Below are 12,797 nucleotides of genomic sequence, written 5' to 3'. Positions count from 1 at the left end.
GGAAGGCTCTGTTGAGCCGAAACCGGTCTGTATATTTGTTATCTGAGGGATTTTTCCCTCAGGTTTATGTATTAAACTATTGTTGCTGATACCTACAGCTGCTGGCTTCTATTGTGTAGGCTTATAAATGCCCTAGGGCAGATAGCCTAGTATGAACCTATGAACCTATATATTCAGTTCATAATCTCGAAATACTGAAAACTTGAATTTCAGTATATCAAGACCATGAAGTAGAATCTGCAGAATAGCAAAAGTGCATAACCATGAATCCGGATATGTCGAATTTGTGGTTATGCTTTAACAGTACGTGACTTGGAGTGTAAGTGTGGATGGTGTACGGTTTCATGTGTGGATTTAGGTGGAATTTAAGGTAAGTGACTAGTTTATAAGGGTTTTGGATAAGGGTTTCAGTGTATGTGAGTGTGTATGGAAGTTGTACGTGTGGGTTAGGGAAGGCAGGTAAAAGTATGAGTGTTTAATTGTTGACTGTGGTGGTGTTTGTATGTATGTGATGTGTGTGTGAGGGACTGTAGAATGTCTAGTTGTGAGTTTGCTGCCTTTTAGTGTTTGGTGCAATCTCGGAGTTGGAATATATAAGTGGGGAGGGTGCAGGGGGGCTTGCCTCCTGCTTATCTGTAGTGTAGGTTTGTAGATGTGTGTTGTTATGTTTGTGTGTTTTTTTTTTTTTTGCTAGTGTAGTGTATGTATAGTGTGGTGTATGGTGTGTTTAGGTTTGGGATTTTAAGTTTCGAGGTTTTATGTTTTTCGGTTTTGGGCGTTTGGTGTTCTTGTGGGTTTGACTTTATAGTCTTGATACACTGAAATCTGAGATTTCAGTATTTTGAGATTGTAAAGTGAATCTATATATATATATATATATATATATATATATATATATATATATATATATATATGTGTGTGTGTGTGTGTGTGTGTGTGTGTGTGTGTGTCTATAACATGCTGTGTAGTTATACCTCAGAACCCTCTCTCTCTACCTGTTAGTGCAAGGAACCTATACAAAGGCTGTAAAAGGGGGGGTGGGCCACATATACGGATATATTACAAAAATTGCTGTTTCTAATGAAAACATGTGTTACAGCAACAGTGCCCCATAGTGCAATGAATCTGAACCAAGCCTGACAAAGTGGGGAGACAAAAGCCTGAAAATAGGGTCATGTGCAAAATACATCAGTTGATAAGCTGTGAAAGTTCATGTAGCAACAGTGTATGTGCTAACATATATGGACTGAAATATCTCAATTCCAGGACTCAGTTGCATCTCATTAGTTATTGACCTCAATCCCCACATCATCCTATTGATGTGTTATGCATACATACCAGTCATGGGGACCAGACCAAAGATATAGACCAGACAACTGGACATCCTGCGAATATGTGGACATAGCACAACATTAAGGAAACTACACTGAGCTACCGAGCAATGTCCAAACTACAATCAGACTGACATAACACTAACCATGTCCAGCTCTGGGGCTGTACACATGCATTAGCAAATATAACAGGTACTACAGGGACATAACACTTGTGGAAAACAGACACTGGTGTGTAAGAGCATATCCCTAAACAAGTGCACCAGTCACAGTGACATACCAGTAAGCAAAATGAACATGACAGTATAATACTGTGTGAGCAACCACATACCGTTTGCTACTCACACCTTACCCCTACATATACTGCCCCAAGTCACAATGTACTGGGAATCCTGAGGTTTTACAGGACATGTCACAGTTAGCCCCCACAAGCCTACAGACCTGATAGACTGAAAGCACTTGTAGCAGCATGCGGAGTCAGATAGGTAAAGGATGTTTGACACTCACATCTGCTACTCTCCCTACCCAGCCAAACAAACATATACGCACAACCCTGCTACACAATCTTGGCAGTCTGTTCACAATGGCCAGACATAAAAAACTGTCATATTTTCAGATTTCCACAGAATTGCCAGGGTGTGGATCCCTAACCCTGGCCACTGCTGCATACCATGGCCAGGAGTCTGCCAGGTCATTGGCATGATAACTGGAGTGCAGTTGGTAATTAATGATATACCATACCTCTGCACCTTGTAGTGCATGACATCTGGACAAAGCATACCATATTTGTGGGACAGGGGACTGGAAAGAGGGACATATCACACATAATGGTGTTAAAAGCTAAAACAGTAGCTGGTGTTACACGTGTTGTTGTAACATAACATCCCTGAAGGATATGATGTCAGGAACACCAATGGATGTCAACACTTACTGACTACAGTCCCCACAATATCCTACCAACCCCACAAAAACAGATGTTGTTGGAGGAACAGACCCAGCATAATAGGCAAACATCCGGCTAACCTGGGGACAACATGACAGTTGAGCGGTATGTCAGAGGCATATCACTGTCAGATGTCAAGTCACCCAGTAAATGCATGTCCAGACAAACCCTGTTAATGCAGCAACCCTCCATGTGTATAACAGCACTAATGACATACAATCTGTACCAAAATCTGGAGGTTTGTCCCCCATGTTGTTGGGCTGTCCCTACATATCCTGTCCTGTGAAGTATTTCCACCTACTCTCTGTGAATCTGTACCCCCAGACCCACACAGGCAAGGGAAATGGCCAAGGCCCACATGAAGGATATCCCATATGTTGTAACTAGCAGCTGTGTCCAGGCCTACAACACAATACTATGTGGGCACCTACATAGCTTTATGGCCTCAGCAATACTTGACAGGACAACATCAACCCCCTCAAGGTAGGCTGAATGTCTGTGGTGGACAGCAGCAATTCACAAATTACAGACTTGGTCCCTATATTGGCTGTACAGGGCAAATCAGGACCACATACCAACTTGGCATCAAGTCAACCTTTGTCTGATCAAGCATATAAGGCCACAGGTGGAGTACTGTAAGGCTAACTATGAGTACAAATTGGACACATCCACCAAGTCCGTCTTCACATATGTCTGCAATCTATGAGGCAACAAACCAACCCACCCTGTAATAGTGGTCAATCAGACAACATACACACAAAACATAGCTATAGCCAACCTACTGCAGATAGATTTAGGGCAAACACCATCCTCTGGCTCAGCATCACTATAGGTGGATATGCACATCAATAACACCCCTCCCCTCATTACCAGTGAGCAGGTACATATTGCCTACTGAAAGGCAACAAATGTAAGTATCCATGGGACCTGATTACATCCCTGCCTGCATCCTACATTAACTTAAGCATCTTCTCCCAGCTGCATTACACACTGCAGTCACACCAAGCGTTGGCACCATCCACACCCCATCAGCATTGAAGATGGCCAATGTCATCCCTCTATACAGACATTAATGAGGAGTACAGGGTTACGGAATCAACTAGCCCTCATTGGTGGGGAATATGACACTACAGGACCAGCAGTGCAATGCAAGCAGATACAGTGCTGATACATTACAGAGGTATGGTGTGGTTGTGAGTAGTGGCTACTGTTATGCAATGTAGCTGTGTAGGTTCTGTGCATACTGTTGCCAAATGTATGACATCCTGTGATGTGTCTCCCTTTTTATGTCTTCCAGGTGCAATATCACATCAGCAAAGGTCAACTTTCTCAGCAGCTGAGACAAATATAATCATAGAAGCCATACTACAGAACCATGCCATAATGTTTGGCTGGAGCCAGCAACATCTGCAGGAGAGGACCAGTCTGTGGGATGACCTTGCCCTCAGGGTAAATAATGTTGGCCTGCATGCATGTACATACGAGCAGATCTGGCATCATGAAAGTTACCTCATAAACCATGCCCGGCAAATAGCTGCTGCAGTGGCCAGAGGTCGCGCAGCTACAGGTAATGAGCCTGGCCATACAGCCCCACTGACAACCACCAGGGAGTTCTTTGGATACCTTGGGGCACCTATCCCAGTACAACATCAGAGTACAGACCCTCCACATACTGGCAGTGGATGGCACCCAGACAATGGGCAAGGAGTGTGCAGATAAGGCCCCAGTGTAGATTACTAGACTAGTGTAGCAGACATACTTGCAATTGTAGAGCATCTATGTGCATGTGTCAGGTCAGATTGCTGTTGTGGGTGGGGTTTTCTAATGCACTGACATGCACATCTATGGTGAAGGATAGCAAATTGTGTAGTATTGCGGGTTGTACTGTAAATGTGCAGACATGCCCCATCCATCCTGAACCAATGCCACATGTGGGTCTTCTAACAATACTTCCCTCCCACAACTACCGAGGTCCCTCCAGTCTGCATGTGGGATGGCGGCCTGCAGCTCGTGAGTATGCAATTGTTCTGTTGAGGTTTGCCAATAACCCAGGCATGTGAAGGCCATGCAAAGTACCATGCACACAACTGTCACTCATAGTTATATTGCTTTATGTGCATGTTCACTTGGGTTGGAGTTAATTGCATTGCATCACAGTGGTCACCACAAGAGTCTATCTGATGAGAATGTAACATCCCTGTAGCATACCTCATGATCTGTCAGTGCAAGACCTCTGGACAGAGACCAACAAAATGGGGGGGGCAAACGGCCTAAGGTAGGGACATGTGTGAAACATTACTCTTATATAGTGGATATAAACAGTGTACACACCCCTGTTATGATGCCAGGTTTTTGTGATATATACACAAATTGAGACCACAATATGTCAGTCTACACCTTTTCCAAACTGTAATGTGACCTATGACATGAACAATTCACATGTAAAACCAATCAATCTGTTGGGGACCAAATATGGAGCATACAAACCTGACAATAAGCTTGATGCATATGTGTGCACACACTTCAAATAATTTGTTATTGCAGCAGCTTGTGATTTACTGACCGCATACAATCTGCTTGGGTACACACCTTCCATCATGTAAATTGACTCTGAGTATCACCAAATAACAGTCTGCTGTCCAAGTGGGATAATCATGACATTTACTCAGTTGCTTGCAACAGCAACAGCCATGTCTTGCAGACAGCTGACAAAGCAGCAAAGGTATCTCATATTTGAAAGGTATCAGTCAAGAGTAGGGTTACAACAACATTACCACAGTGTTGCATACACTATGGAACACAGTGGAGACAGTTGTCAAAAGATGGATTGAATATGGAACAACAGTGCTGTTAAAAAGTACCTGACTTCCCTCCAAAATGATGACAAGACACATCAAGACCTGTCCATGGAGGATCCAAGGGGACATACATCAACACTGAGGGAGTTGCAGGAATCTCTTGCTAGTACTGGTGTTGTGTACTACCTGTTGGAACACTCTCCCGTATTCTGCATATGTCTGGCCTATGGGGCAGGGTCAGAAGATGGAAGCATTTCCCCACACTAAAAAACATCCAGGGGTGGATACAAATTGCAATACAGCACATCATGTATCCCAAAGGCATGTGTGAAAATGTGTCATGGTGTAATGAGACTATGGATCAACCTCATAGCCACAATACCAAAAGGTATGCATGGTGCACAAGCAACACATCTCATAACCTGAAAACTAACATCCCCATGGTGAATCAAATTGGTGGCAATGGCCCACTTTGGGGATGCCATTCCAAAGCCTGAACAGGGCCTGTAGTCATGGTGGTGGGAATTCTGAACATTTTCAAATAACAACCACGTCTGCCCAAAATCCATCAGGCATCTGCAAGAATGCTAAGGATGGGGAGGTGTTTCACCCTTCAACATGACAAAGACCTGAAGCATACATCCAAAGGTACCTAAGAATGGCTCCACCTAAACACACTCATGGTTATGGATTGGCTCAGCCAGAGCCTACACCTACACCAGATAGTAAAACACCAGTGTGACCTGGCTAGGACTGTGCACATGAGCTGCCTATGCAATCTGACAGACTTTGGTTACCTTTGCATGGAAGAGTGGCCAAATAATGCCAAGTCAAGATATGCCATGCTGAAAGGCATCTTCACAAGAAGAGTGAATGCTGTAAGTCACTTACAAGGTTCTTCAATGAAGTATCATTTTTAAGGGTGTGCACAATTATGCAATCACCATATTGTAAATATTGCAGTCATTATATTTTACACATAACACATGTGTTTGTTTATTGAGTGGACTGCACAGGTCATATGTCACATGAACGGTGGGTAACATATTTGAATGCATTATTGTGGTCTCATCTTGTATAGTACAAGAACATGACATGTTAACAGGGTTGTGTATACTTATCATATCCACTGTAAGCTTAGAAGGTTGGTGGTGTAACAAGAATTATGTGACTACACATTTACTGCTGGTTTAGGGTCTGAAACTCAAATGTATGGCATTAATCAGTGACGTCACTCCTGAGATCATCCCAGTTATGTATCAGACAAACACAGGGGTTATGAGAAATAGAGCAAATATATGAGCCAGATTTCTGCACATCCTGTGAGGATCTGTATAGTTGTGAGGTATGTGCTGTAGTACTTGCCACTGTGCTATACAGGTGAACAGCAATGATGTGTACAAGGGTGCAGTCTGTGCTGGTGAACAGCCATCACATACTATCACTAATAACGTATCACAGAGCTCTATATTGTTAGTTACATGTAGTAAACTGGCTGCAATGCATGATGTTTAGGGCCATGTGTCATGCATGTCACCATTCGGGCAATGTGTGGTCTGTGTAACAGACTTGTGCCACCTTACCTGAAAAGTGTGTGTGTGTGTGTGTGTGTGTGTGTGTGTGTGTGTGTGTGTGTGTGTGTGTGTGTGTGTGTGTACCAGCCCACATCAAAGTGCAGGTATTAATGTGCATATGTTGTTTTTCCCTCACAGGTGGCAATGGGGTTTGGGGTTCCCCCTTTTGGAAACTGATGTCATTATCTCTGCAGACTCTGACAATGATGATAGGAATAGTGAGGTACAGGTGGGGTTGTCAGGGGATGAATCTGTGCCATTGTTTGGCATCCCACTCCTGTCCAAACCATTCCCACACACAGTGACATCCCCACACACAGTGACAATGCCCACACATACCTCGTCACCAATGGCCACAGATGCTGGACAGCTGGCAGGTTGTGGCATTGAACAGGCTAGTGTGGTGACTATGGCAGGTGTGAGTGTAGACACTGGCCATAGTCAGAGTGCAGGTGAGGTCCCACACAGGCAGATGGATAGGGGTGCTTGCAGGAGGAATGCTGCTCATCAGGCCACTGTTGCAAGTGCAAAAGAAGGAGTCACCAGATGCATGTTCCATGTCATGGATGCACAGGCACATAGTGAATGCCACAACACACAACTATTCCGGGTGGTGGATGCAACTCTCCCTGATTTATGTGGTGACATGCATGACCTTGTTGAGGCCACACATCAAAATACTTAGGTCATGAACAGACGGTGGGGTGAGACCTTGGCAATCCTCAACCATGGCATGTCTGTGCTAGAGCATGTGATAGGAGATGGGCATTGGCCACATGGATGTAGTTTATCACCAACAACAGCTGAGAGTCTATAGGGCCATGCACTTTCACACTCCCTGAGTGTCAGTGACACCAGTACTACTGAAGGGGGGTTGCTGTCCACATCACACCGGAGCGGGCCATGGCCATGTGGTCCTGTTCAGTCCTGTCATGGGCAGAGATCCAGCAGATAGCCATCACCATCAGGAAGGAGTACTGCATCTAGCCCTGGGCCTGGTGGTGCCAGTGATATCCCTGGCAGGACTAATTCCTATGTCCATGCCTGGAGATGGTGACCTGGACACCCTGCCATGTATGGTACATAGCTGTCTGATGAACCCTGTGTAGGCCACCCACATGGTGTGACTGGGTGCATACATACACACACACATCTGTATCACAGGCAGGTCACCTCCAGGCACACACACAGCACCTCTTCACAACCCATCTATATATACCCACACACGCACATGATGTCAGACGCATGGCCCAGCCTAAGCCTCTGGCAAACTCACACCACACCCTTTGCATATGATGATACCTGCCCCACATCCCTGTGAGCCATACCATCAATGCAGGGACATGCTAATATGGGTCTGATGCACAGGGTTAATATAGCACGGTGTAGCTATGTAATACTATGCAAGGTGCTGTCTGCTTGCATTTGTTATGGGTACACATACAGGTGTATGTACCATATTATCCAGGATGCATTATTGCTGTTAGTACCACTGACTGAATGTAGTCTGACATGCTGTATTCTGTGTTCCAGGTGTAGGTGTGTCTGCAGGTGTGGTCCTGCAAACATTCCCAAAAGGGAGTATGGCAGACTGGGAATATACCAACTGTGTGGTAGGCAAGGTACAGCTTTATATGTACATGTACCAGGTTTGAATGCATGCAACAGTGTGCTAGGGACACTATTGTCAGACAGTGTGACCTTGCATACATACTCCTTGTCACAGACAGGCAGCCTTTAAACATGTTATCTCAGTGTTGTGCACTCCCACAGGCTCATACATACAGAACTGGTTACTGCAGTACTGTCAGCAGGTCCCTCACAAGCATAGCCATTACATTAACTACAACAGATTCACCTGTCAACACCTGTTGGCCCTGTCATTTCTTTATCATACACTCAACTCTGATGCAGTACACAAGGGCATTCATGATACTGTGTATGACAGGCCTGTGATATGTATTCCTGAGTCCACCAGGTGGAACAGGGAGATAAAATGGTACATCCTTTGCATACACACAGTAAGGACTGACATATGGAATGTGCACACAGTAACATAAACACAGTTGGCAATACACAGATTAGTAAACCTACACTTCCACCATTATGTACTATATTACTACATACACATGACATGTCCCACAAAGATTATGTGCATGGGACATACACTACCTCTTATTGCATGTAATGTTCTGAATGCCTCCATGGATGATGAGATAACCCACCAGAAATAGGATGTTGAGTCATGTAGTGCTCCTACAAGCCTGGACAAGTGATAGTGTAGCAGACATTGTATCAGCATGATGTTTCAGGCAGGTATGATGCATGATGCTGACATGTGTGTCACTACCCTCACTGTGGCCAGTTTGGCAACAATATTACATACATGGGCATTGTTAAGGGACACAGACCACATATAGTTTGCCAAAAAAAAAGGTCTAAGTTTGTTTTCTGCCTTTCCTGTACCTAGTCTACTCCAGATACAGCTTTGATGAATCCAGGACTGTTTGTAAGCATCTGAGCAGTACCAACAAATCTGATCTTCAATTGTTCCCTTAGATCTGCTATTTCTCTCCTCTCCTGCACTATTACTAGCTTATTAGTCTACCAATTTACCAGTCTTCTTGTAACAATTATTATAGCACACAAAAGTGCTAATGGCACTAAATGTTCTACAAGGAAACAGCTCCAGTACTTATTATTAATACCCACCCCTCCAGGCATGTCTAAAGGTCAGTTCCTTGTGGTTTCTCCTATTAACCTGGTGAACTTGGGCATCCTGAGGCAATGTAGCAACTGCCTCGTGTACACTGACAACCCTCTCTTCATACCTCCCAACACTGAGATTTCTGAGAAATGCACTTATATATCTAAGTTGGAAGCCACGCACTCTCCAGCCAAGAACGGAATAGCTGGTCAAGAGCAGAAGATCAACACTTGCGCCACACAACATGGAACTCAAAGCTCTCCAAAACACACCCCAGCACTGCCTTCACATAAAAACACAAACCACGCACCCACCTTCGTGGAGGCTCTCGTTACAAATCTACCCAAACAGCAGAGGCATTCAAGGGAGAACACACTCGACCACCAGAACACAAAACCAATTACGAGACACATAACTCTCCTAAACAATGTGCCACTCAACCAAACCCCTAAGGCAAAACAGCATGCCCAACACACTAGTCATAGATGACTCGATAGTGAGGCACACTGATGTCCCTCACTAGGTTGAATAGGGAGAAAATAACAGTCAGCTGCCTGTCAGGTGCCAGGATCCACCACATAATGCATGCAGTTAGGTCCCTCAACAACAGGTACAAATATGACTCTGTCATTGTACATGTGGGTGTAAATGACCTGAGACATACCTCCTTGGACTACATGAAAAGAGACATGGAGTAGCTCTTGGATTATGTAGCCCAGGCGGGTATGACCCTAGCCCTGAGCAGCATCCTACCATCACCTAGAATGATACCACAGTAAAAGCAGTAGCTGATTGATTTCAACAATTGGTAAGTTTCTGGTGTCATTCCAAGGTGATCCAGTGTCTGTCTGCCTGAGATGACATGATTGATAGACCTCAATGCTTTGCCAGAGATGGTCTGCATCTGTCAACCCTGGGCTTCTGGATACTAGCCAATGCTCTTGCCACCCCTATAGTGCCTGTTTTAGGCTGTGTTCCAAAGACCAAATTGCCACCATAACAGCTACAAACAAATGCAATCTGAGGGTCATGCTGCTCAATGCTAGAAGTGTAAATCTCAAAATGCACTCACTCGAGACACGCCTTAAAATGGAGAACATTGACATTTTTGCTGTAACAGAGAGAGACCTCGTTCAAAGCAGCAGAAAGCACACCTGCACTACCAGGATATACCTCATTCCACACCTTTCGGCCCAAGAACTTGGACCAGACCTCCAAAGGCAGTGGTGTTTCCATATTCATAAAGGATACGCACACCTCCAGACCGGTAGCCCAGCATAATGCATCAGAGATACTTCAGGTGCAGCTAACATTGGGTAAGACAGCAATTCGGGTCATAGCTTCTGCTTTAATGTATATTTTCTGTATATATTACTGCAATCAAACAAACTAGATTCCTGTATATAAATAAATATATATATATATATATATATATATATATATATATATATATATATATATATATATATATATATACATATATTGTATACATTACTGTATTTACTATCTGTAACACTGTTTCTACTTCTGCACCAATTAATGTTTATATTTTTTTGTATCTATGTTCTTGTTGGAGCTTTTCTCCCCAGGCTTCCACTGAAAATGGGCTCTTTTCAGCCCAGTGGACTTTCCTGGTAAACAAATGCAATAAATAAATAGCCTGCTATAGGTCCCCAAATATGTCCCGAGTCTCACACACCACATTCCTAAGCACCCTGGAAAATATTAGGGTGCAACATAACACTCTCATATTGGATGACGTCAAATACCCCCCCCCCCCACCATTAACTTGGAAAAATACTCATGTAGCAATACACTTGCCCAATGTTTCCTGGAATTCATTAACTCCAATGCCCTGGACCAGCTTGTTTGTACCCCAACTAGAGGTAGCAACATTCCTGATCTGGTCATTACTAACATGGACGACCATAGCTCTACACCAGTAGTCAACTCCTCCCTGGTTAGCTCCAGCCACAAACTAATCACCGTGGAAATTCCCATCCCTTCCTTCTCTCTGCAAAGGTAACTTCTCCAAAGCTATCCTTGTGCTCCCAAAACAGAGGTGGCTAACTTCACAGCACCCATGCAAATGGAGAATAGTTGCATGACCTTCAGATCACACACCAATGCACTGTACAAATACATACACAAATGCATGGATCTCACCATACCCAATAGAACCAACATGCTCTCCTCTAAAAAAGGAAACCAATCTGGTAGTCCCCTGCCATAAACAAACTCTACAACAGAAAAAAGAAATTGACGCAGAATAAGCTGAAGTCCCAAGACTGGAAAACTCCCTTATCAGTCTCAATAAAAGGTTGAGATCCCTCACCAAATCCTCTATAGCTAGCTATGAAAACAGAATTGCAGCAGATAGTAATGACAGCCACAAGGCCTTCTATAGTTATGTAAATAATCTCCACAGCAATACCCAGATTTGCTCTGAGCTACTTGCACAATGGTACCTCTTATAACAAGCCAACAGATATTGCCAATATACTGGCCAGCAGATTCAGTGCCAAAGGACCAATCACAATACCAGTAGATTGCCAAACACCCAGTATTACTGCTGCACAGGTTAAAGCAGCACTGTCCAAGGCCAAGAATACAGCTTCTATGGGACCTGACAATATTACTAGCTGTGTTTTACATGAACTACAGAGTGAACTGGCACCACACCTGTGTGCCCTGTTCAATCACAGCCTCACCTCAGGCTTTATCCTTACCATATGGTGCACTGCTACAGTTATCCCTCTCCAAAAAGGAGGAGTGACTACAGACCCTGAGAATTATCACCCTATTAGTCTGACAAGTCTGATATGCAAAGCTATGGAATACATCATCATGAACCTATTAAACAAGGATATAGAGAATCTCCAATCTCTGGATCCCACACAGTTTAGTTTTGTGAAGGGTGGATCATGCCTGCTCGACCTGTTCAACTTCTTTGAGTCAGTCACCAGAGCTGTGGATGAAGGCAAGGTGGTTCATACAGCCTCCCTTGATCTGGCCAAAACCTTTGATACCATTCCCCACACAGAAATCATAGAAAAAACACTAACTAGGCACCAACCCCTATATCACTAGGTGTGTTGCAAACTGGCTCACAGATGGAACCCACAGTGTGAAAGTAGCTGAGTCCAAATCAGACTGCCAACCAGTCACAAGTGGAGTCCCACAGGGTTCGGTCCTGAGTACTCTCCTAAGTCCAGGCTAACACGAAGGGACTCTGGTTGATAAAGTTCATAGACAATTGCAAGTTGGAAGCTATTATTTACTCCCCAAGTGATGTTTACATCCTGCAGAAAGGCCTCACTGAGACCAATGACTGGTGTCAGAACCATGGCCTTGAGCTGAATGCGAAAAAATGTGTCGTCATCCCCTTTGGGAAAAACTCATTTCTTATAAATTACCACATTGATGGTAGTCCATTGAACACAG

The sequence above is a fragment of the Protopterus annectens genome, chromosome 2.part1 (assembly GCF_019279795.1).
Source record: "Protopterus annectens isolate FY-2018-M chromosome 2.part1, PAN1.0, whole genome shotgun sequence".
Lineage (NCBI taxonomy): Eukaryota > Metazoa > Chordata > Ceratodontiformes > Protopteridae > Protopterus > Protopterus annectens.
This window is presented reverse-complemented; position numbering follows the sequence as displayed.